At 37.7% G+C, this 27,399-nt stretch overlaps 1 protein-coding gene across 12 annotated transcripts in view; it reads left to right on the top strand.

Annotated features, from left to right (window-relative positions):
- Nucleotides 1-13,366: 13,366 nt before the first annotated feature.
- The window catches only part of PPP2R3A (protein phosphatase 2 regulatory subunit B''alpha), a 190,041-nt gene continuing 176,008 nt past the window's right edge, over nt 13,367-27,399 (top strand). For 7 of the 12 annotated variants that reach the window (XM_008983778.5, XM_017965839.4, XM_035278273.3 and 4 more), the window contains exon 1: nt 13,367-13,462. The gene's annotated coding sequence lies outside the window, so the exon portion shown is untranslated. Of the gene's footprint in view, nt 13,463-13,630; nt 14,023-27,399 lie in introns of those variants that run through there. The other 5 variants (XM_035278274.3, XM_035278272.3, XM_078354176.1 and 2 more) reach the window with 2 other exon arrangements.

Below are 27,399 nucleotides of genomic sequence, written 5' to 3'. Positions count from 1 at the left end.
TTTTAATCATCTTGGCAATTTACGTGTATTTTATTTGACAGATGGGATATTTGACATGTTGCATTTAGACTTGTGATTTCGATCTGAAATGTTTAAAAGAGCTTAATTGATGGTAGATTGAAGATTTAAATTGGAGATGTGTAAAAGTTGAATTGATTATGTCTGTAAATTGAGTTTGAATTTTTCAGAGAATTTGAGTTTTAAATCTACAACTTTTGAGTTATTAGATTTGTAAATGGAGTTTAAGTGCTTAGGAATACTGGTTTATTAAATTTGTAAGCTTGCTTGTTGAGTGCTTAAAGTGCTTTAGAGAATCAGATACATTACATTTATAATTGTAGCTTGAAATATGTAAGAATTTCATCACCTTAATAAATAAATGTTTAGGGAATTTAATCTATCTTATTTAAAAGTTAATGTTAGGTTATAACAGAACTTATAAATGAAATTTAAATAAACACTATATTTTAAAATCAGATATCTTTAATACATTTAACATTAATTAAGCAAAAGTGGCCATAAGTGTTTGGGTTTTTTTTTCTCTCTCTCTCTCTTTGTACAAAAGCCTGCCTCATACATTAAAAAACTCAGATGATGAAAGGTTCAACTTTTCCCAAACCAGGTTCTCACAAAAGAAAACATCTCCTTATAAACCTTCAAGCAAAGCACATGACCTAGCAATTCAACCACTAGATGTATACCCAAGGGAAATGAAAGCATATGTCCATACAAAGAATGGACATGAATGTTCATAGCAGTCTTATCTGTAATAGCCAAAAAATGAAGGTAACCTAAATGTCTATGAGCAGGTGAATGCATAAACAAACTGCTGTGTAGCTATGCCATAGAACATTATGTAGCAATAAGAAGGAATAAATTACTGATAATGGATCAGTACAATATGGATGAACCTTGAAGATATTATGCTACCTATGCAAAAGAAGTGAGATACAAAAGGCATATATTATATGACTCCTTTTATATGAAATGTCCAGAATATTTATTAATACAGAAAGTAGATTAATGATTGCTTATAGCTGGGAGTGGGGATGCATGGAAATGAAGAGCAGCTTAATGAGTATAGAGTTTCTTCTGGGGGTGATGAAAATGTTCTAAAATTGATTTTGATGATCATTACACAACTCTGTGGCTATACCAACCACCATTGCATTTTACATTTTAAATGGGTGAATTACATGTTACGTGAATTATGTTTCAATAAAGCTGAGAGAAAAAAAGAGGAAGAGAGGAAGGAAGGAAGGAAGGAAGGAAGGAAGGAAGGAAGGAAGGAAGGAAGGAAGGAAGGAAGGAAGGGAAAGAAAGAGAGAAAGAAAGAAAGAAAGAAAGAAAGAAAGAAAGAAAGAAAGAAAGAAAGAAAGAAAGAAGGAAAGAAAAGAAGGGAGGGAGGGAGGGAAGGAAAGAAGAAAGAAAGAGAGAGAGGAAGGAAGGAAGGAAGGGAAACGAGAGAGAAAAGACAGAAAATAAATCCGTCCTACAGGGAAATGTTTCTGGGAATATCTTGCACATATATGCAACAATTTTATTCTGTTGTGAATGTCCTTCTTCTTCACACTGTATTCTTCTTAAAGTCTTGTGTGATGCATCTGATTAACCCCAGGTCATGTACCCTCCCTTAGCTGCAAAGGAGGTGATAAAAATGAGTTTTGGTTTACACTTTGGGAGTCACGACTCCTAACAGTAGAGATTCCCCAAATACAGGAAAGCTGTTCTACAAATGCTGAGAAACAGAGACTGTAAGAATGTGACAGACTATTCACTGTTCTCAGTAGATGTGGAAAATGAGGTTAAGCAGGGGAAGATGAAAGGCAGAGGGACCAGTTAGGTGGCTGGTGCCGGTCCATAAAGAGAGATAGTAATGACTTGAACTGAGGCTGCATTAATAGAGGCAGAGAAGGGAAGAGATTTGAGAAACGATTTGGAAGAAAAGCCAGCAGAATGTGGTAATTTGTTGCCAAGACAGATGAGGAAAAGGATAATTAAGAAATTCTGGCTTAAGTGACTGAGTGAACAATGGGCCTTGACCTAAGATAAGAAAAGGACATGGAGGAGGAACAAGTTTGGGAGTCAGAGTCAGGAGGAGGGTATATACTAAATTCTAGACATGTTATTGGTTTCTAATACAATTGCACTGCGGTCAAAGAGTGTACTCTTATAACTTGAATTTCTTTAAATTTAGACTTGTTTTGAAGTACTAAACCTGATCTATCTACCTTGGCAAATGTTTCCCGTGCACTCAAAAAGTATGTCAGTAATGTTATTACATGGAGTGTCCTACAAAGGTTAGTTAGGTGGAGTTGCTTGAAAGTGTTATTCAAGTCTTCTATATCTTTGCTGATGTTCTGACTACTTGCTTTATCAATTACTTGGAGTAGAGTATTAAAATATACAACTATAACAATAGAATTGTCTAGTTCCCCTGGCTCCTAGACAATTTTTTTTTTTTAGACGGAGTAACTTTCGCTCTTGTCGCCCAAGCTAGAGTGCAATGGCATGATCTTGGCTCACTCACTGCAATCGCCACATTCCAGGTTCAAGTGATTCTCCTGCCTCAGCCTCCCAAGTAGCTGGGATTACAGGCATGCACCACTACACCCAGCTAATTTTTTGCATTTTTAGTAAAGCTGAGGTTTCACTGTGTTGTACTCTTGAGTACTGTTAGATACATTGTACTGCAGGGTACATTGATTTCCTTTGCTTTGGGTATATACTCAGTAGTGGTATTGCTGGATCATGTGGTAGTTCTATTTTTAGTTTTTGAAAAGTCTCCATACTGTTTCCATAAAGACTGTACTAATTTACATCCATATCAACAGTGTATAAGGGTTCCTCTTCCTGCACACACTTGCTGGGATCTATTATTGCCTATCTTTTTTGTAAAGGACATTTTAACTGAGGTGACGTGATATTTCATTGTGGTTTTAATTAGCATTTCTCTGATAATTAGTGATATTGAGCATTTTTCCATATATCTGTTGAATATTTATATGTCTTCTTTTGAGAAATTTCCATTCAGATCTTTTGCCCATTTTTAGGTCAGATTATTTGGGTTTTTTGCTACTGAGATGTGAGCTCCTGGTTATATATTCTGGTTATTACTCCCTTGTCATATGGAGAGTTTGCAAATATTTTCTCCCATTCTGTGGGCCATCTCTTCACTTCATTGATGCTTTTCTTTGCTGCACAAAGGCTTTTTAGCTTGTTGTAATCCCATTTGTCTGTGTTTGCTTTAGTTGACTGTGCTTTCGAGGTCTTACAAAAATTTTTTGCCAGACAAATGTCCTAGAGCATTTTCTCCATGTTTTCTTCTAGTTTCATAGTTTCAGATCTTAGATTTTAAGTCTTAATTATTTTAATTTTTGTGTATGGTGAGAGATGGGGTATAGTTTCATTCTTCGGCATATAGTTATCCAGTTTTCCCAGCACCATTTATTGAAGAGATTGTCCTTTCTCCATAGTATGTTCTTGGTACCTTTGTTGAATATGAGTTGAATGCAAATGTGTGGATTTTTATTTGGATTCTCTCTTCCATTCCAATGGTCTATGTGTCTGTTTTTACATCAATATTATGCTGATTTGGTTACTATAGCTTTTTAGTATACTTTAAAGTCCAACAGTATAATGCCTCCAGCTTTGTAGTTTTTGCTCAAGATTACTTTGGTTATTTGGTGTCTTTTGTGGTTCCATATAAATTTTAGAATTTTTTTTCTATTTCTGTGAAGAAACTCATTGATATTTTGGTAGATATTGCATTGAATCTGTAAATTGCTTTCAGTAGTATGGTCATTTTTACAATATTAATTTTTCCAGTCCATGAGCATGGAATATCTTTTTTCATTTATGTGTCCTCTCCAATTTTTTTCATTGGTTTTCTACAGTTTTCCTTGTATAGATCTTTCATTTATTTGGTTAAATTGATTTCTAGGTATTTTGTATTCTTCGTAGCTATTATAAATAGAATTGATTTATTTTCTTTTGATATATATTGTTTATATAATTTTTAATTTATATAATTTAATTTTTAATTTCTATGGTTACATAGTAGGTGTATATGTATTTATGGGGTATATGATATATTTTGATGTGGGCATACAGTGCATACTAATGACCTCAGGGTAAATGGGGTATCCATCACTTCAAGCATTTATAGGATTGCTTTCTTGATTTCTTTTTCAGATTGTTTTCTGTTGGAAAATATAAATGCTACTAATTTTGTATATTGATTTTGTATCCTGTAACTTTACTGAATTTGCTTATCAGTTCTAAGAGTTTTTTGGTGGAGCTTTTAGGGTTTTCTGTATACAATATCATGTCATCTGTGAACAAGGCTAATTTGACTTACTTCTTTCCAATTCGAATGCCATTTATTTATTTATCTTGCCCAATTGCTCTCACTAAGATTTTCAGAATTATGTTGAATAGAAGTAGTGAAAGTGGGCATCCTTTTCCTATTCCAGATCTTAGAAAAGAGGCTTTTAATTTTTTCTCATCAGTACTGTGTTAACTATGGGTTTGTCAAATTTGGCCTTTATTATTCTGAGGTATGGTTCTTCAATACCAGTTTCATAAGGATTTTTATCATAAATGGATATTGAACTTTAATGAATACTTTTTCAGCATCTACTAAAATAATCATATAGTTTTTGTTCTTGTTTCTGTTAATGTAGTGTATCATGTTTATTGATTACATATGATGATGTATCCTTGCATCTCTATGATGAATTCTACTTGATCAGGGTGAGTGATCGTTTCGATATGTTATTGAATTTGGTTTGCCAGTATTTTCTTGAGGACTTTTGCATCTATGTTCATCAATGATATTGACCTATAGTTTTCTTTTGTGTTGTGTACTTGTCTGGTTTTAATAGCAGGTTAATGCTGGCCTCACAGAATGAGTTTGGAAGTATTCCCTTATCCTCATTTTTTAAAGAGTTTGGGTATAACTGGTACTAGTTCTTTAAATGTTTGATAGAATTCAGCAATGAAACCATCAGATCCTTGGCTTTTCTTTGATGGAAGACTTTTTATTACAGTTTTTGTCTCAGTCATTATTTTTTATTCCTTTTTTTTTTCCTTAAACTTTTAAGTTCAGGGATACATGCGTAGGATGTGCAGGCTTGCTACATAGGTAAAAGTGTGCCATGGTGATTTGCTGCACAGATCATCCTATCACCTAAGTATTAAGCCTAGCATCTATTAGGTATTCTTCCTGATGCTCTTTATCCCCTCATCCCTCACTCCCACCACTGACAGGTTGCAGTGTGTCTTGTTCCTCCTCCATGTGTCCATGTGTTCTCATCATTCAGCTTTCACTTATAAGTGGGAACATGCAGTGTTTGGTTTTCTGTGGTTTTCTCTCTTTCTTTCTTTCTTTTTTCTTTTTTTTTTTTTTTTAGATGGAGTCTTGCTCTGTCACCAGGCTGGAGTGCAGTGGTGCGATCTCAGCTCACTGCAACCTCTGCCTCCCAGGTTCAAGTGATTCTCCTGCCTCAGCCTCCCAAGTAGCTAGGACTATAGACACATGATACCACACCCAGCTAATTTTTGTATTTTTAGTAGAGATGGGGTTTAACTACATTGGCCAGGATGGTCTTGATCTCTTGATCTTGTGATCTGCCCACCTCAGCCTCCCAAAATATTAGGATTACAGGCATTAGCCACTGCACCCAGCTGATTTTCTATTTCTTAATGGTTCAACCTTGGTAAGTTGCATGTGTCTAGGGATTTATCCATTTCTTCTAGGTTTTCCAATTTGTTGCTGTATTGTTTTTAAAATAGTCTACAATGATTCTTTGTATTTCTTTGTTATTATGCTTCCTTTCTCATTTCTGTTTTTTTTTATTTCAGTCTTTTCTCTCTATTTCTTAGTCTAGCTAAAGGTTTGTCAATTTTGTTTTTCATTCAAAAAAATACAGTTTTTTGTTTCATCGATCTTCTGTAGTTTTTAGTCTCAATTTAATTATTTTCTGCTCTGATTTGTATTATGTCTTTTCTTATACTAATTTAGGATTTGTTTGTTCTGGCTTTTCTAGTTCCTTGAGGTACATCATTAGAATGTTTATTTGAAGTCTTTTTATTTTTTTTATGTATTCGTTGTTATAAACTTCCCTCTTACCAGTACTTTTGCTGTATCCTTTAGATTTTGGAATGTTGTGTTTCCATTTTTATTTGTTTCAAGAAATTTTAATTTTTTCTCTTATTTCTTCATTGACCTATTAGTCATTCAAGACCGTGTTGTTTAATTTCCATGCGTTTGTGTAGTTTCTGTGGTTTACTTGGTATTGATTTCTAGTTATATTCCATTGTGGTCAGAAAAGATACTTGATATGGTTTTTAGTTTTTGAATTTGTTCAGACTTGTTTTGTGGCCTAAGATATGATCTATTCTGGAGAAAGCTCCATGTGCTGATGAAAAAATCTCCATCATTTGGGTAAAATGTTTTGTAAATGTCAGGTGCATTAGGTCTAGTGTGTAGTTTAACTCTGATGTTTCTTTGTAGATTTTCTGTCTGGGTAATCTGTCCATTACTAAGAATGGGGTGTTAAAGTCCCCTACTATTATTGTATGGCAGTCTATCTCTTCCTTTTAGATCTATTAATGTTTGCTTTGTATCCTTGGGAGCTCTAGTTATGGATGCATAAATATTTATAATTGTTACATCCTTTGCTGAATTCATTCCTTTATCATTATATAATGGCTTCCTTTGTCTCTATTTACAGTCTTTAATTTGTAGTCTATTTTATCCAACATCAATATAACCACTGCTACTCTTTTCTGATTGCCAGTTGCACAGACAGACTTTTACCACCTCTTCACTTTCAGTTTGTATGTATCTTTATAGGTGAAATGGGTTTCTTGTAGGCAACATATAGTTGGGTCTTCTTTCTTTATCCCTTCAGCCACTGTATGCCTTTTAATTGGAGAACTAAGTTCATTTACATTCAATGTTATTATTCATAAGAAAGGACTTAACTATAAGAAAAGACTTAACTACTGCCATTTTGTTGCTTATTTTCTGGTTTTGTAACTCCCCTTTTCCTTTCTTTGTTCTTACTGTCCTCCTTTATGGTTTAGTGATTTTTCTCTGGTAGTATGTTTTAATTCATTGTGTATTTTTTTTTCTTTATAGCATTACCCTGTATTTAGCAATAGGATGCCTTTTATACAGAACTAGTGATGTTCACATGCTTTATTTTCAAAATCAAAATGCTCATGTACACACTTGAGAAGACAATGGGTTCACAATTCATTATAACAATGGTGTTTTTTGACCTATAGTCCACAATAACCACATATCCCAGTTTTGGGGGTTTTTTTCTATATTTACACACTTTTGGATAGCCGAGAGCTCCCCAACCAGTTACACAATATTACCCAACTCCCTACTTCACTCTTAGGTGGCTCTGTTATCAAATCAGTGGCAAAGTTTACATTCACTTATTTCTGACAACCCATAAACTGAACTTTCCTGGAGTTTTTATTATCATCAACCTGTCTGGCATGCATGACCTTCTCTCCAGTTGGCAAGGCCCATACTCCAAAACACCTGGCACCAGAGGGCATGCTCAACACCACTATGCTGCTCCAGCCCAGCGGCTGGCAAATCATTGCTGCTTTATATTTTTAGTGAATCTATTACAGGTTTTGCATATGGTAGTTACCATGAGGCTTAAAAAAATCTTATAAATATAGCAAGTTATTTCAAAAATATGACAACTTATATAAAAAATAAAAGAATAGACATAAAGGAAAAATTTTTAAAAACTCTATACTTTAACTGCACCCCTTCCACATTTTGACTTTTAATTGTCTCAATTTACATAGTTTTACATTGCTTATCTCTTAACAGCTTGCTGTTACTATTATTCTTTTTGATAGATTTGTCTTTGGGGCTTCATACTAGAGTTATGAGTGAATTGCATGCCACAATTATAGTATTTAATTATTCTAGGTTTGTCTGTGTGCTTAATTTTACCCAGGGGTTTCGTAGCTTCAAATGTTTTCTTTTTGCATATTAGTATTTTTTGTTTTGGATTGAAGAACTCTTTTAGTATCTCTTGTAAGATGGCTCTAGTAGTGATGAATTCTCTCAGCTTTTGTTCTTCTGGGAAATACTTTATCTCTTCTTCACAGTTGAAGGATAACTTTGCTGGATGCAGTATTTTTGGATGAAAATTTTTGGGGTTTTTTTTTTTCCCCTTTCAGCACTTTGAAAATGTCATTCCATTCCATCTTGGCTGTATGGTTCTCACTGAGAAGTCTGTTGCCAGACAAACTAGAGTTCGTTTATATGTTATTTGCTTCTTTTCTCTTGCTGGTTTTAGGATCCTCTCTTTGTTCTTGGCCTTTGAGAGTTTGATTATTATATGCTTTGGGGTAGCATTCTTTGTATCAGATCTGTTTGGTGTTCTCTGACCTTCCTGTACCTCAACATTTATTCTTTCTCATGTTTTGGAAAGTTTTCTATTATTATTTCTTTGAATAAGCTTTCTTCCCCTTGCTCTTGCTCAACTCTCTCGAACACCAATAATTTTTAGATTTGGTCTTTTGAGGTAACCTTCTGTATCTCATAGGTGGTCTTCATTTCTTTTCATTCTTTTTTCTCTTCTGATTGCATATGTCCACATAGCCTGTCTTCAAGCTCACTGATTCTTCCTCTGCCTGATCCATCCTGCTCTTGAGGGCCTCTAATGAAATTTTTAATATAGCAAGTGTATTTCTCACTTCCAAAACTTCTATTGTTTTAATTACTTCAATATTTTTGTTAAATTTCTCTAATAAATTTCTTAATTGCTTTTCTGTGTTATCTTGGAGATCACTGAGTTTCCTTAAAACTGCTATTTTGGAGGATTATTTTCTATTTTTGAGTTTCTGTTTTTTTATTTTTGAGACAGGTTCTCACTCTGCCACCCAGGCTTGAGTGCAGTCATGCCATCATAGTTCACTGCAGCCTTGAACTCCTGGGCTCAAGTGATTCTCCCACCCCAGCCTTCTGAGTAGCTGGAACTACAGATGTGTACCACTATACCCAGCTATTTTTTTTTTTCATTTTTTTATTTGTAGAGATGGAATCTTGCTATTTTGATTCCAGGCTGGTCTCAAATTGCTGGCCTCAAATGAACCTCCTGTTTCAGCCTCCCAATGAGCTGGGATAATAGGCATGAGCCACCAAGCCCAGCCAAAATTGTTATTTTGAACTATTGGTCCTAGAGGTCACATACTGTGTCATCTCATTAAAGTCAGTTACTGGTCCCTTGCTTTGTCCATTTGAGGAAGTTGTGGTTCCCTGTTTGCCATTGTTTCTTGTGATGCACATTCATGTCTTTGCATTAAAGGATAATTTATTCCAGTCTTCTCTGTCTGACTTGTTTTGGATTTTATTGGATATATTTTCTTAAAGATTCTTCACTGCTAGGTTGCTGCCTCCTTTTCAGTTCTAGGTGATGCCTTAAGACCAGATCCACCTCAGCTCTAGTAAGTGGAAGGTATCCTGGGATATCCCAGCAATGTGGGAAGGCTGGCTAGGGATTTGTGCCCAAAGTATCTGCAAAATGTAACTCCTATATCATGTTGCTGCTGAACAGATACTAATTTAGTGTCTCCTTTGGCTGAGTTACAGAGCAGTTTCCAGTTCTGAGGATGGTAGTCCTGCCTCCGCACTTTACCTTTGCCCATCCTCAGGGATATTTCTCCCTTAAGGAACTTTCACTGTTTCTGTGGACTAAGACAGGGACAAGTCTCCTGCCAAGGAACCCAAGATGGTGGGAAAGCTGGTTGTCCACCTTGATCTCACTGTTTTCAAGTGTATAAACTGTGATTTGGAAGAAAATTTTTTGAATGCTTGGTGCTGGACAGAATGGGAAGAGGGGCATCCTGAACATAGAAGTCCTATTCTATTACCATCTACTTAGAGCTTTTTCATTTATTTGTGGCCCTGGAAACTGTCTCATCCTCATATTTCAGTTCTGGGATATTGTTAGTGCTAATTTTGGTGTTGTATATTTGGTTTTGATCTTCTTTTTCTGGGGGAAGAGGGGAGCCAGCTTGCTTCTATGTTGCCTTTTTAGAACCAGAAGTCTCACATTTAATATGATTATTGATGTGGTTGGATTTAAGTCTATCAACTGCTGGACTGGAAATTGGAAGTCTGTTGCACTTCTTAGATCTGTGAGTATATAGTTTTCATAAATTTTGGAAACTTTTGGCTAATATTTCTTCAAATATGTTTTGTCTCCACTCCTCTCCTTTGGAGATTCCACACATTAGGCCGCTTGTAGTTGCTCTTTAGCTCACTGATGCTGTTTTCATTACAAAAACATTTTTCTGTATGTTTCATTTTCGATAATTTCTATTGAGGTGACTAATTTTTTCTTTGGTAATGTCTAATTTGCCATTAATCCAATCTAATGCACTTTTATTCCAGTCTTCCTTTGTTAAAATACAATTTTTGTCTTTTTTACATCTTCCCCTTTTAATGTGTACTTAACTTTTTTGATATTTGAAATACAGTTAGAGTAATTGTTTTTTGTTTTCATTCTTGTTTGAGACAGTCTCATTCTGTTGCCCAGGCTGGAGTGCAGAGGCATGATCTCGGCTCACTGCAACCTGTCTCCTGGGTTCAAGTGATTCTCCTGCCTCACCCTCCTGAGTAGTTGGGATTACAGGTCCCTGCCACCAAGCCTGGCAAATTTTTTTGTATTTTTTAGTAGAGACGGGTTTTTAACATGTTGGTCAGGCGGGTCTCGGACTCCTGACCTCAGGTAATCCACCCACCTTGGCCTCCCAAAATGCTAGGATTACAGGCATGAGCCACCTTACCCAGCCATAGTAATTGTTTCAAAGTCTTTGTTTGCTAATTCTAACATCTGTGACAGTTCTGGTCTATTTCTGATTTGTTGATTTTTCTCTTCATTATGGGTTATATTTTTCTAAATCTGATCAAGCCTCTAGAAACTATCCTTTATGGGAAATACAAGGGTAGAGTCACATAAACAACATCACAGCCAGCAGCAAAATGCAGAATGTGGGAAATGCCTTGTAACAAACAACCTATTTCTTCAACATATAAAGGCCAAGAAAAAGGTGTAAGACATTTTAACCTAATGCAATGTGAGGACCTTGTTTGGATCATGACTAGAAGAAATAAACTATATAAAACATTTATGAGAAAATTCAGAAATTTTGAACACTGTCTAGATGTTAATAATTAATTTAAAAGACAATTTAATGATTTTGCAGTTGTTTTTAAAAATAGACCTTATCATTGAGAGATGCACAGGGAAATATTTATGGATGCAATAATATGCTCCGTGTGATTTGCTTCAAAATAATTCAAGGAAGAAAAGAGAAGGTGAGGGTACTACAGATGGAACAAATTGGCCATGGGATAATTGTTGAAGCCAAGTAATGGGTGCATAGGAGTCCATTATATTATTCTGTCTCTGTTTTCAATATTTGATATTTTTACGATAAAAAATTTCAGATGTGTTCTTGTCTAATAAGACTTGCCCTACTCTCTTTCTACACCTTGTAGAATTAATTGCGCTCATGACTGTTCCCCTACCATAGTATAACTTAAACATTTATTTCCAATTCTTTCTCCCTTACTTGGCCATATGCTCCTTGAGAACAAAGATTGTATCTTCTTTATTTTACATCATTTGTATTCCTACCACCTAGTATAGTCTGAGTACTCAATACATTGTGGTGAATTTGCAACTCTGTAGCCCCAATTCACCATGCTTCTCATGACAGACAGACTAACTCAATTGTATTGAATCAAATTTCCAGTCAGCTATTGTGTGCTTTATACATTCAAGTTATAAGGTGTATAAATTCATGGCAAAGGTGCCAAAGGAGCCCTAATGAAAAACACTAGCAATAAAACTGTCAAGACAAACCAAGCATCCAGGTTGGCAGGCTCAGCAGTTTTGACATTGTTTTATGGTACACTGTGTACTTCCCCTTCTTACCGATATGCATTGCACTGTGACCTTTGCAGAGTCCTGTCCTGCCCTGCCTTTTTCACAGAATTGCTTTCAGTCTCAAATAAGATACTATATGCCTGTGAAAGTGCTTTTGAAATGGAAAAGCAGTAGCTGAAAGTATAACGGTCTCCTTCTCTGTAAGGCATCAATGCATCTCACAAAGCACATTTTAGCTACTGGAAGGATTGACCTTGTGTGAAATTTCAGTATGTAAAGCTTGTTTGAGGTTATCTTATATAATTTTTTCTTTCCTTGTGCTATACACATATGTGCATATACATATAATGTATATATATACACACATACATATGGCACCTAATATATGCCTGGTACTGTGCTAGGTGCTGGGTAGACAGTGAGAACAACCCAGGTGCCCAGGACCTGTCCTCACCACCCACCTAATCCTTTTAAGTCTTTACATATCTCCCATCCCCCACTCCCATGCTTCTTACTCATGGTTTTCAATCTGCCAATTGATTTATTAAGTTATTTATATGCTTGTATATTTATAGATTTATCTTTTTATCAAGACTTTTACAAACTCAACTGGAGGTTCCTAATTCTGGGGAAATTTCCATGATACAAATATATTCTTGGAGAGGGCATGATTATGGGCTTATCAGCTTTGAGTTCTTGTGGCAGTTAAAAGGAAGGCAATTTTGGAAGGCTCTTCCAGGCTATGTCCTTCCAGCTATTAATGAGGTTCTGTTTCCGAGCAAACCATAGTACACGCTCTTATTAATAAATCTAGCAAGTGGTTATAAGGGTGTGTGTTTCGGAATAATCCATTAAGCTGTACATTGGTTTTATATAGCTGTCTATATTTGTGTCTTATTTAACAATAATCGTTAAAAATAAATGGCACTTCTTTCATTTTTCACACAACTTCTTGGGCTGAGTGAAATGTGGCACAGGTGCAGGCCTCTGGGAAGAGAGGAGTGTCTGGTCGGCAGCGCGCTGCCCTCAAGGGGCCTCCTTGAAGGCGATACAACTAATGACGATACCAATTAACAACGATGACAATACTGACGATGACAATAACAGTAACAAATCCAAACAAGAGGCTTGCATCTATCAAATAGCAGCGACCACCACGAATCGCGTCCCCACGGGGCCGCCACAAAGGAGACTGCACTGGCCGGGCCACTACGGCTCTCGCAGCGCCCCTGGAGGCCCCCTTCCTGCCTTGCCCAGAGGGGCGGGGCGAAGGCTGGGGCGGGGCCGGACCGAGGGCGGGGCTCCAGGCCGGCAGCAGAGGGTGGGGCCGAGGAGGAGGAGAAGGAGGTGAAGGAGGTGAAAGAGGTGGGGGCCGGCGGGTGGCTGGGCGGGGCGCTTTCGGGCCTCCCCTTTTCACGCGGAGCATTCGTAGCCTTAGAGTCCGCGCCGCGGGGAGCTCTGGAGGTGAGCGCTGCCCGCGAGCCGAAGCAGCCGCCCGAGGAGGAGTTGTGGGCACCAAGGTAGGCGTGGGGACACTGGCCGTGCGGCCTGAAGCTTTTAGCTCTCTTGTCCCGGCCCGAGGTGGTGGCGAGGCTGGGGGGCGGCGCGCGGGGGCCGGGGCGGGCGGGGCGAGGACCTGGGGGCGGGGACCGGCCGGGCCAGAGGGGCCACAGGGAGCTGACCGGGCTGTGGAAGTCAGAATTCCAGGCGGTCCGGTGCCTCAGCGCGACCGGCGGGTCCCGGGACACTGCAGCCCGGGAGGTGTGGAAACCGCCTGCCCCCTGGGCGCCCGCGGAGGAGGGTAGGCGGGGGCGGCCTGGGCCCTCCCACTTTTCAGGGCTCCTGGGCCAGTTCGCCCGCACAGCCCTCGGGAACTTGTTAACAGGAAAGCCTGGCAGAGAAACAAATGCCAGCGTTTTGGAAGAACTGAGAGTCACGTCGTTAAGCGCTGAGGCTTTCTTTTCCTTCCCCGCCCCCTACCCAACGTCGGCCCGACTTGGCCAAAGAAGGATGTGTCACCAGCTCCGGGCCGCGGGCTGGATCCCCGGCCCTCCTGGAGCGGGGGGTACCTGAAACAAAGGTAAACGGAGGCCGGGCGGCCCCTGGCCCTGCACCGCGGCCGCGCTGGAGCGGCTCGGTGGGTCTCTCCCGCGCCGATCCGGCCGCCGCCGCGGAGGGGCGTTCTCCTAGGGGACCTCTCGATGGAAACCAGCTGGCCGGGCTTGGAGTTGATATTGCATCCGAACTCAGTTGTGCTCACGTTATTCGCAGTCCTCCCACTCTGGTAAAGCTTAAGGAAATTTTATCCAGTCTTAGTGGTCAGCAAATGTAGGGGAAGACAAATTGCTGTTTGTAAATTATAAGGTATTTTCTAATTAGGAAAATAGTCTGAAAACGTTAAATTCTTAACACGTAAGCAAAAAAAGAGTAATGCCTTCCAGCATCTGAGGAAGTGTTCCTCCTCAAATCTTCATTTATGTACAAAACATCCCCCACACCTTTGATGCCAGGCATTTTTCTTTGTTCTTCCTTAGTCTCAGGCCTTAGTTTCTTGTAAACAGAAAACCCAGCGCCTAGACCCTAAGAATTGCCATACTAGGTCAGAGGATGGGCGTCCAGTTCAGTAGGGAGCGGGCGTGTGTTGTAGTAAAACGCTTTTGTTTTTTTTTCTTGGTGATATTGCTTAAAATTATCTCAATTTCTTTCAGTAGTATCCATGAAAGCCTTTTTAAAAATCTAAACCACTGTTTATTTACACAATTTATTTACATTTATTGCATCCACTTGGCTTTTTAATCACCTCTGGCAGAAAACTTAATAGCATGAGATGCTTTTGGAAAAAAAACAGATCTTTTATACAATCTAGGAGTTCAGAAATCTAGGAGATTTCTAGAAGAACGGGGAAACAGATCAAAAAGGTTTTAAAAAAACAAAGCTTTGGGAAAGTGTTAGTGGGCCAATCTGGCTGTTGAGTTCAAAAATAGCTTTATCCACGGACAACCTGAACATTGAACAGTTAAAGATTTATTTGTACCTGTAAGTATTTGCATATTTTAAAATGTAGCGTAACATTCTGGAAAGTGAAGGGCCTATCTGACTTTATCTTGGGCTGAATTAATTTGGCCTTAATATTCAGCTGAAACCAGCTACCCTGAAAGAATGGAAGTTTTGTTTCAGTGAGAAAGGAAAAAAGGAGGTGAATAATTTTGGATTATGGGGTACTTGAAGGGGGGCACCTGTTCAAATCATAACTTTGCTTTTAAACTCTTCAGAGACTCCTCATTACCCATGACCCCACTGATCTGGCCCCTCTTACCTTTCAACACACAGCTGAAGCTTTACCCCTGCCCTGAAGCTTTGCTTGACACCCCTTGCCACCCAAAAAGAAAACAGATATTTAAAAATCACCACACTCCAGAGTGCAGTTGACAACTCTTTTGAGTATTACCATCTTCTGAGTCAGTGTTTCTCTTTTGTGGTTCTGTTGGCATTTTAGGCCAGGTAATTTCTAGTTGTGGAAGGCTATTCTGTGCAACACAGGATGTTTTGCAGCATTTCTAACCTCTACTGAGGAATAGATAACATTAACACTCCACACACACAGTTGTGAAAATCAGAAATGCTTCCAGACATCACAAATGTCCCCAGGAGGACCAAAATCAGCCTTAGTTTAGAACCACTGTTGTGAACCAACTGCTGCCTTAACACCAGTGAGGCAGCATTGTCCTCATTTGTTTATGTTTTTACTAAGCTTGAGGGCAGGAACAGTTACTCATTTATTTAACAGATATCTGAAGGCCTGTTTTGCCCACTGGACACTAGGTTAGGTATGGAAGTAAATTGGTAAAAACAACTCTGCATGCCTGGACCTTATAGTCCAAAGAGAGTGACAGATGTATACATATATAAATACATAATTATTTCATGACAGTTGTGTTAATTTCTGGGAGAAGTGCAAACAGCTCTGAGTGCATAAAACAGATGTCCTGATGTAGTTTGGAAACGGGAAAGTTTCCATGGGGAAGTGAACTTTGAGGTGGACACTGAAGGATAGACAGGAGTTAATTGGTGAAGCTTACAGGAGCAATATTTCAGGTGGAAGGAACAAGACTGCTTTGGGGAACCCAGAAGCCAGAAGGCAGGAACATGGAGAGTGATGACACAAAATGAAGCTAGGAAGGTAGGCAGAGGCTATCTACTGGCAGTGGTTTTCAGTCCAATCTGCTTGTCAGAACCAACAGAAGAATTTAAAACAAGACCCATGCCTGGGCCCTCCTCCACGTCTATTAAATCACAGCAGTTTTGGTGGGTTCGCCTCCCTCCCCCAGCCACCATTTTTCCTGTCTTCCAAAGGGATAACCCACTGATACTAGTTTTGTATATCATTGTAGACAATTTTTGTGGGCATTCAAGGAAATACATATCTTTTCTCTTGTTGTTTTACACAAATGGTAGCATACTGTACACTCTTAACAATGTATTTGGAATATTTCCATTTCAATATATAGTTTCCTTATTTTTTAAAAAAATAACTGCAGTATTTCACGATATGGATATATCACCGATTATTTAACCATTCCCCTACTGACAGACATTTAGATTGTTTCCAGTAATTTACCATAAACAGTACTATGAATATGTCATCTCACATATGTATAAATATACTTGTAGAATAAATTCCTAGAAATGGAATTGTTGGGTCAAATACACACATATATTTATATATGTATATGTTTATGTAATTGTGTATATGTGTACATATTTGTAATTATTTGTGATTGTGAAAGATCATTCTGGTCATATTAGAGAGAATGGTTTGGAAGGAAATGAGTGAATGTGGGGACAACTGCCCCTAATTAAGGTTACTGTGCATAACATAGGAGAGAAAAGGTGGTAGCTGGGACCAGAATGGTCATATTGGAGACGGAGAGAGGTACATATATTCATGAGATATATTTAGGAGGCATAATTGATAGGATTTGGTGATTGATGTGGTACAAGAGTTGAAAGGGAGAAATAAGTTCCGAAGATGACTCCCAGGGTTCTAGCTTGCCCAACCAGTGAATGGAGGTGGTGTTACCTGAAATAAATAACATTTAAGGATAGTTTTGAGATGAGTTTAAAATCACAGTTTACATTGGGACTGCTGAGATTTTCAAGTGGAAAGGTCACAAAACCATTTGACAAATCAAATTCAGAGTCCAGAGGAAAGGGCTAAACTGGAGGCACCAATTTTTAGGTGTAAATTAAAAGCTGTGGATGAAATTATCTGGGGCAGTGGTTGCAAAGCAATAGCCCACAGCTGAATCTGGCTTACAGATGTGTTTTGTTTTGCCTATATAGTGTTTTTGCTATTGTCTAATTTTGAATTTGTTGCCCATATTTTTAAATTTGAAGATTTCTTATGAAAATCCAGATTTGGAGTTTCTCTTTAAAAATGAGAAGATTTAGCACTACTGAGTTGGTTTTCTCATATGGCAGCAATAATTGGAGCTAAGTCACAGATGATCCCAAATTTTCTAGTTCACTACAGAGCCGACCGCTCCCTAAAACTTATGCCTGGTCCACTTTGCTCATACGTTTCTCTGACTGTAGGCTTTTGAGCATGTAATCCCTGGTCTGGGAAGAGAGCATAGAACAGTGTTCTCATCTTCGTTGCACATTGGAACCACTGAATGATTAAATGCTGTAGTCACCTGAGAAATTTCTTTTTCTGTTACTTGATCTGATTTGGATGTTTTAAAGCCACTGAAGTGATTCCACTCAGCAGCTGAAGTTGAGAACCACTAACAGAGATTAAGAAAAGAGGGCTCAGCCCATCATTTTGAAGTTTAGTAGAGGAGGGTAGCCCAGGAAGAGGATGAGAAGTTGCCATAGAGGTACAGTAGAATGACACCTTGCTCAGAGTTAAAGTGTGCAAACTTCTTAATTGAATGCACTCTACCATGTTTTTGATTAAATGAGAGAGAGTAAAGTTTTATTTACTTGTATACAGGTGTGCAATGTTTAATGGGCCATTTAAAGGATTTTCAAGTGTAATTTAAGCAATGTTTGGTTTTTGTCTTAGATGTTTCCATCACAATCGAATTCTAGTTTAAGATGTGTCATAAGGCCTGGCACAGTGGCTTACACTTGTAATCCCAGCACTTTGGGAGGCCGAGGCAGGCAGATCACGAGGTCAGGAGTTTGAAACCAGCCTGGCCAGCACTGTGAAACCCCGTGTCTACTAAAAATACAAAAATTAGCTGGGTGTGGTGGCAGGTGCCTGTAATCTCAGCTACTCAGGAGGCTGAGGCAGGAGAATTGCTTGAACCTGGGAGACGGAGGTTGCAGTGAGCTGAGATTGCACCATTGCACTCCAGCCTGGGCGACTGAGCTAGACTCCATCTAAAAAAAAAAAGATGTATTGTAAAAAGCAAGAGAAGTATGTTTCAAATATAGAAGTATCATCAAGTAAAGAAAGATGTAGACCAAAAATGATCTGTTGAATTTAGCAAGATGGAGTCTTGGAACTCAGCAAGAACCATTTTAGATTGGAAGAGGCAGAAACCAAAATGGAGTGGGTAAAAAGTAAGGAAATGGGAGTGGTAAATGTTGAAAACTCTTTTGAGAAGTTTGCCCAAAAAGAGGAAGTGATGAGGAAAGGATAGACATCTTACATGCCTGCATGGTAGGTGTCAGTCTGTTGGTTACTCACTAACTTTTAAGGGATGTAGTCAATGGTGTCTGCTTACCCCTCTCCCACATTCTTAAGTGGTCTTGTTTTGGAGACTTTCTACTTTTTACTGAGAAGAAATTTTGCCAGAACTCTTGAGGCTTCTGAAGGGGCTGACTCAGATGTTGGTTATTAGGCATAAGTTTCTTTCTTAACTGGAATGCAATAGAGCTCCTAAAGGCCTGCAGTGATCTGGGCTCCAGTGACCCTGACATCATCCACCTATTGAACTGATAAACAAAGACTATATTGTTGGTATGTTGAAAATGGAATACTTGGCTACGTTAGGGAATGTGTATCTAACTATAAGATTCCAAGGAATAGTTTTTGCAGCTGTATTTTTTCCAATTAACTTGATATTATAGCTTGATTTTCCAGTTGCATGCATGTAAAAACTTTCATACTTTGAAATATTTATCATGATGGTACCTGAGGGAGATGGATATAAATTGGAGATATAGGCCCTCATTGAGCTCAGAAATAACAATGCAATGAGCAAACTGGTTTCCAAAAAGTTGTGTGAAGGCTCTTACCTCAAAGACTTAGGGTTACAGTGACTATTTAGGATGGATTGTAATGCCAGTGGTCACAACCCATTTGTCTTTTATCCATATCTGCCACATTGGCAACTTTAACTTGGCAGAGAGGCTTTAAAGATCAGTTTCGTGCTTCATATTTCTAAGAGCTGTGGTCTACCAATAGAACAAAAAATACATGGGGTGGAAAAGGCCAAGAATTATTGGTGAAGAATGGTTTTGATTAATTGAAGACATAAACCCGATTGCTATACTCTTTTGAAAACAGGAATATCATCTTATGAGGGACCAGACTTCATAGCTGTCATTGGTTTATCAATTAGGTGGATGATGTTTAACTTCTGTATGAAGGATGACTTTGAAACAGGAAAGCAGACCTTGGTCCAAGATGGTTTGTAATGGGAGTCCATTATAAGAAAATATTTTATTTAGAAAGCTATATATGCTTGGACAGCTGTAGGAATTCCATCATCACAAATATGGTTAGGTACTATACCTGGATGGCAGTAGATAGAGGCAAAAGTCTGTTACCAAGGTGATCTAGAGCTCCTTTGGTTTGTGGAGGAAACAGGATGGCTGAGTGGGAAGAGGACTTGGAGTCAGTTCTTGGGTGTAAAGCCTGGATTTGTCAAGGGTGAACTCTGATTTTTTTTAAATTGAGGTAAAATTAACCATTTTAAAGTACAAATCAGTTACTTCAATGTATACTTTCACAGTGCTGTGCAGCCATCACCACTATCTAATTGTGAAACATTTTTATCACCCCAAAAGGAAACCCTGTGCCCATTAAGCAGTCACTCACCATTCCCCTTTACCCCTACCACCTGGTGCCCACCAGTTTGCTTTCTGTATGTATGGATTTGCCTATTCTGAACATCTCATATAAATGGAATCATACAATATGTAACTTTTTGTGTCTGACTTCTTTCATTCAGTACAATGTGTACAAAGTTCACTCAGGTTGTAGCATGTATCAGTACTTCATTCCTTTCTTTGGTTGAATAATATTCCATTTTATGGATACGCTATGTTTTGTTTATCAGTTGACATTTAGATTGTTTACACCTTTTGGCTCTTATAAATAGACTGCTAAGAGCATTTATTTATAAGATTTGTTTAAATACCTGTTTTCAATTCTTTTGTGTATGTATCTAGAATTACTGCTGGATTATGCAGTAATTCTATGTTTAAAAAGTTTTTGAGGAACTGCCAGACTGTTTTCCACAGATGGTGCACCCTTTTAACATTTCTATCAGCAATTTTTGAGAATTCTAGTTTCTCCACATCCTCACCAACATTTGTTGTTTTCTGGTTTTTTGGTTATTACCATCTTAGTGGGTGTGAAGAGTGGTGCCTCATTGTGGTTTTGATTTATATTTCCCTAATGACTACTGACGTTGAGCATCTTTTCATGTGTTGGCCATTTGTGTATCTTTGGAGAAATGTCTGCTCAAGTCTTTTATCCATTTTTTAATTGAATTGTCTTTTGGTTGTTGAGTTTAGGAGTTCTTTATATATTCTGGATACAAATCAGGTTTATGATTTGCAAATATTTTCTCTCTTACTGTGTGCTGTTTTTCACTTTTTTGTTAGTGTTTTTTGCACAGAAGTTTTTAATTCTTGTGAAGTTGAATTTGCTTTTTTTCTTTGATTGTGTATGCTTTTGGCATTATATCTGAGAAGCTATCACCAAATTCAAGCCCTGCCAGTTTACCCCTGTGTTTTCTTCTGGGAGTATACAGTTTTAATTCTTAACATTTAGCTGTTTGATGGATTTTGAGTTATTTATTGTATGTGAGGTAATGATTCAACTTCATTCTTTTGCATGTGAATATCCAGTTATCCCAGCATAATTTGTTGAAAGAGCTGTGTGATTTTATGAAAGTCTGAGACTCTTGAGTTTTCTCATTTGTGAAACGAAAGTGATAAAAATACTTGCCTCACAAAGTTGTTGTAAGATTAAACAAGAAAGGGTATATGTATTACCACTTTGAAAAGTACATATCATTAAACAAATACTCATGATTATTATTGGCATGCCACGTATAGCTTTCATTTGGTCAAGGCCCCATAGATTGAAGCCCTTCAGGGACCATCAGATGTCTTCCCTGTTAGTGCACAGTGGATCACGACATGACTGGAGGACTGAGATCCATGTTGTACACCTGAGTCCAAAGTCACAGGGCCTCAGATGCAAGAGGTAGTTGGAGACATTGCAGCTATCCAGAATTGAAAGTTACTTTCTTGTAGGGCATGTGCTTACTGAATTCTGTTGCTATTCCTCGGAAATTGAGGATTGTCTATTCCAGGTGTTGAAAGATCCTAAAGAGTTTTCAGGCATAGTAGGAAATTAAAAGGCAGTATCTTCTTATTGGACCAAGAATCCTCATGTTTCACTCAATCACCTTTCAAACTTCTAGAACTAAGACTGTTTCAATGGTTAGTTACCTCACTCTGTTCAATCAACAGATATTTATTAATTATATGCCAGGCACTGTTCTAGATACTGGAGATATAGTGCCTTTTAATACAAGACCAAACCGTCTTGACTTTGCATTCCCCTCTTAATTTGTTTTCTACAGTTATCTAACTCACTGACTCCAGTTCCTTTTCCACCAGTCTCTCTTAAATCCACATTAATCAGGCCTCTTCTCCCACTAAAGCACTCTTGGCAACCTCACCCTGACCTTCACGTTGCTAGCTCCAGTGAATCAGTTCTCAGCCTTCCTCTTACTTGACCTTTCAGCAGAACTTTACACAGTTGATTATTCCTCTTTCTTTGAAATGCTTCCTTCACTTAGCTTTGCTGCATTCTCTGCATTTCCTTTCACCTTATTGGAGGTTTATTTAGTCTTCTTGCTAGTTCCTCATCATCTTCCTGACCCCTAAAAGTTGGAGCATTGCAAGTCTCATTAATACTATGTTCTTCCTTATTTATTCTACATCCTTGGCGTTTCACTGAGTCTCACGACTCTAAATACCATCTAAACACCAACAACTACACGCTGACTACCAAATGTTTGTCTCCAAGTTAGGAAATAACACAGTAACGTCTTTTCCTTGCTTGTGTCCTTCTCTGAGTCTGTTCCCAACACAGCAGCCAGAGGAATCTTGTTAAAAGTAAGTTATCCACTCAGAGGCTTTAGACTTACCTACAAGGCCCTTACATAATCTAAACTCCTCTTTGTCTCTCTGACCTCATCTCTTACTACTCTTCCCTATGCTGCTTTGTCCCAGTCAGAAAGGGGACTTTTTTTCTTCTTCCAACAAGCCAGGCATGTTCCTTCCACAGGACTTTTGCTTTCCCCTAGTAAAGCTTTCTTCCTCATTCCCTATGTCCCTTCCTTTTCAAACTCTGCTTCCCGACACTTTGGGGTAAAAGGGAGGGGCATTCAGCCACCCCAGCCCCCTACCTACACTGAGCACTAAGGCTGCCCCCTTCCTCTTGTTTGTTTATTCATCTTTACACTTTCATTTGAACAGAGTTCCTCCAGTTGAAAAAGCAGCTTGAAAACTGCTTCTCTGTGAGATTAGAAATGAAAAGCAGAGATTAGTGGTTGTGAATGGAAATGTCATTAAGGGCTTAGGAATCCTAGCAAGGGCCACTTATCCCTTCCATTTTGTAGATCATAGGCATATTTCCTATTTTACAGCCTTGGGGATTGGGCCCAGAATATTGCTGTTGTGAGTACTGATGTGCTACCAATGCCAAGTCATCCATCAAGCACTGTGGCTCAGGTGTTAGCATTTTGTCTTCTCTCAACATGGTACATATTGGCAGTCTTGGTATTCTTCTAGCAGAAGGTTGAGACCCCTTTCCCACAGTGGGCCCTCCTCAATGAGTGAAGGCTCACTGGGTGCTGGCAGCAGTATTGGGATCCAAGTATTAAAGGCAATTGAGGGTTCTGTGTAATGAAGAGAGTGTTGATTCTACTGAGAAATGCCCCATACCTTAAAAGGGCAAACAGGCCAGGCTAGTGACAGTCTATCTAGATAGCAAGTTCAGACTCTTCATCAGGGGCAGTGTTTCTCAGCCTTTGTCTGCAAACCTACAGGCCTTTATGTGGGCCCTCTGGTGGGTTCATGTTATTAAAATCTGGAATGGTGTCTGTTCTGATTTGTTCTTTTAGAAGAAAAGGTATTATTTCTAATGAATTTTTAGCCAAACAAATATTATATACGTACAGTCTCTTTGCTTTCCTTTTCCTAGATGAGCTGATTTCCTAGATGAGAAACAAGTAGATAAATTAATATAATTTCAGATAGTAGTAATAGTGCTATGAAGAAAATAAAACAGGGGCTTATTCCCTAATGATGAACACTTGGATTATTTCCCATTTTTTCTTATTTTAAACATTACTACAACGAACATCCTAGTATTTGTGCAAATGTGTGAATGTTTATATTGAATAGATTCTGAAAAGTGGAATTGCTGAGTCATCATATAACTAAAATTTTAATAACTGCCAAATTGGTCCCCAAGATATCTGTACTAATATTACATATATAAGACATATGATATGTAATCTAATGAAAAGCACTGATAATATTGAATACATTCTCTTTGTAAGAGTAATTAACATACCGTAAGGCTAAAAATATTCATACCCTCACCAATTTGTGAATTTTTGCCTCTTTTAAAAGTTAATACAAAATGGTATCTCCTTGTTTTAACTTTTATTTCCCTGGAGTTGAATATCTTCTCCAATGTTTTTGATCATTTGTATTTATTTTTCTGTTTATTGGGTTGCATAGCAGAGACTGCTGGTGACCTCCTATCATTCATTTTTCTTTCATCTTTAGTAATAGGAACCCCAGCTTTCAGCCAGGCACATTGCTGTGCATCCAGAACACTTTACCTGCTTGGAGCTAAGTATAACCATGTAAGTTTTAGCTAGTGATATATAAGCAGAAGGGTTAGGTGCAACTCTCTGAAGTCTCCTTAAAGAAAGAACGCACTCCCTTCTTCATCCCTTCATGTATCATATATGTTGAAACACAGATGTAAAGACTGGAGCACTAATGGCCATCCTAGACCATCAGGACCATAATGGTAGGTCAGTTAGCCAAAAAGGTTGGTCTCTTGAGCATTTGACAGAGCTGCTGCATGAGCTCTTACCTTCTTTTGCATGAGAGGGAAATTTAACTTGTATTTTGTTTAAGCACTCTTACATTGCATTTTTCTAGAATACATAATAGGTGCTTGCCTTTTCTTGTTTATTTATATTCTAGATACTCATTCTTTATTATAAAAGTGGCATATTTTCCTCCAGTCTGTTGAATCCTCTCCCTTTATGGTATCTTTTGTTAAATAATAGTTTTTAATTTTGATGGCAAATTTACCTATCTTTGCTTTATATGTTACTTTTTTAATACTGACTTCTTAATGGATGTCTTTTCTGCCCCAAAGATACACATAGAATCTTACTTTTTAATACTGTTTTTTAAATTTAGATCTTTAAGTTCATCTGGAATTTGTTTTTGTGAATAGTGTGAGGGAAGAATCTTGTTAAGTTGGCCATTCATTTGAAATAATAATTTTAATAATAGGTGGCATGTCAAATTATCAGTTACTAAATTCTCATATGTACATAAATTGGTTTTAGGACTCTGGTCCCATTGTTTTTTGTGTCTATACCATTAATACATTTTAAATTCCAATAGTTTTATAATATCTTTTCTTGGTAAGGCAAGGTCCTCCTCCATTCTTTTTAAAAAATTAAATATATTTAAAATTAAATTGCTATAGTAGAATATTTGTGAAACATATATATAAGGTGTAAAGCATAGCAATACAGTGAACACTTGTTACCCACCATTCAGTGTAAGAAAAAAACATTACCATTCCCTTTGTGCTCCCACTCCAAAGTTGTCTTGACTCTTCTGGCACATTTTCTCATTGATGTGAAATTTTTGAATTAGATTATAAATTGCTCTTAGAATCAATTTATATCATTTACATTAATAATAATGCTGTATCAATAAAATGTTTAAATATTTTTCCATGTAAAGACAACAGTTTTAATGGTGTGATGCAAATATATAGTCATTAGAAGAAACTGGTCAAATGTGGTCATGATCCCTGATTGTTTATTGTCTACTTTGGTGGTTTTTAACCATTACACTGTTTTTAATTGTTCTTAGTTGCATTTGTGGTTTAATTTGTACTCGTAATGGACTATTGGCTAAAGATGGAACATGTGTGTAACACATGTCAAAATATAAGTTAATAAAGAGCATGAAAATATAATTCTGCTAAATTATTTTAAGATGTTCTTTATTAAATACATAAGTTGCATTCATCTGATAGGCATTCTTTTTTTTTTTTGGAGATAGTCTCACTCTCTTGCCTAGGAGTATAATGGCGCAGTCTCAGCTCACTGCAACTTCCACCTCCTGGGCTCAAGCAGTTCTCCAGCCTCAACCTCCCCAGTAGCTGGGACTACTGGGACTATAGGTGTGAGCCACCAATGCCCTACTAATTTTTGTAGAAACAGGGTTTTGCCATGTTGCCCAGGCTGGTCTCAAACCCCTAAGCTAAAAGCTATTCACCTGCCTTGGCCTCCCAAAGTTCTAGGTTTGCAAGTGTGAACCACCACACCTAGCTGATCAGCATTCTTATAAAATACCAGGAAGTATCTAATTTTTTTTTTTTTTTTTTTGAGATGTAGTTTCACTCTTGTTACCCAGGCTGGAGTGTAATGGCGCTATCTCGACTCACCGCAACCTCCGCCTCCTGGGTTCAGGCAATTCTCCTACCTCAGCCTCCTGAGTAGCTGGGATTACAGGAAACTACCATGATTAGAGGAAGCCAGGTGAAGGGTGTTTCTGTACTATCTTTGGAACTTTTCTGGAAATCTAGAGTTATTCCAAAATAAAAAGTTTAAAAAAATCATTATAAAGATAGAGAAACATCAGCCAGGCATGCCTTATATTTAAAGTTATATGTTTATTTACATATGCATGTAATTGGCATTTGCTATTTCCTATTCTTAACCCTGCTCTAGAGAAAATAATTTTCAGGTTGGTTCACCAAATACAAATAGTGAGGTACTCTATTAAATCTCGTGAAAGATAGCATAGGCCTAATCAATATAAGATGCTTTAATTTCTAAAATGAATTGTCAAATGAAAGACCCAATGTATTAAATAATTAGGAAGTGGTTTTCTTAAAAAAAATTCATTTTCAGCTTTCTGTATGATTGGTGTTGTGGACAACTGGATGTGTGGTATTTTTTGGGGGGAGGGTAATTAATTGTACTCTTTAGGTAGTTAAAATTCTAAAAAAAAATTTAAACACTTGAAAATGGGAAGAAGAAAAGATAGAGGGTGATTCTATCCAATTTGACTTTTCATTTATTGGTAATGAAAATCTACAATGTGTTACAAATAAATTCTCTCAAAGAGCAGTGTGAAACCATTTATCCTGCCTTGACATTTAAAAACTAAACCCCTATATTACCAAAATAAGCAGCTAATCTTTATAAGCTCAAAAATGGAAGCATCAGGTTATAGATGCAGTTTGTTATTGCTATAATACAAGTTAATTTTTAATCTATATTTTAATATACATTTGTTGCCAAGTCCATCTTCTCATCAACTTGTAATTTCTTTACATGACAGAATAGTTCATTTACTGTGAATAGAAGTCAAAATTTGTTCTTAAATGTTATCAGTATTATTAAAAATTATGTCATAAACTATATAATGCAGTCTTAAATGATATGTTGATTTATGGTAAAATATTTTAACCTAAAATTGCTTTATCGTGTCATTAAAAATTTTTTAGTGATTTTAAAAAGTCCTAAGGAAGTTTGCAATATTACTTTTTAAATATTTATTTGGCCAGGTATGGTGGTTCACATCTGTAATCCCATCACTTTGGGAAGCCAGGCAGATGGATTACCTGAGTTCAGGAGTTCCAAACCAGCCTGGCCAACATGGTGAAACCTCGACTCTACTAAAAATAAAAAAATTAACTGGGTGTGGTGGCACATGCCTGTAATCCCAGCTACTTGGGCAGCAGAGGTAGGAGAATCACTTGAACCCAGTAGGCAGAGGTTGCAGTGAGGCCAAGATTGTGCCACTGCACTTCAGTCTGGGCAACTCAGGGAGATTCCATCTCAAAAAAAAAAAAGATTTATTTGTCAAATAAAACACTGGGAAGCACTGATCTGCATTAAAGGCCTGACCACTGAAATTGTAC

Source organism: Callithrix jacchus, chromosome 17, assembly GCF_049354715.1.
Source record: "Callithrix jacchus isolate 240 chromosome 17, calJac240_pri, whole genome shotgun sequence".
Classification (NCBI taxonomy): Eukaryota; Metazoa; Chordata; class Mammalia; order Primates; family Cebidae; genus Callithrix; species Callithrix jacchus.
The sequence above is the reverse complement of the archived record's forward strand: the minus strand, read 5'-3'. Positions and strand labels throughout refer to the sequence as shown.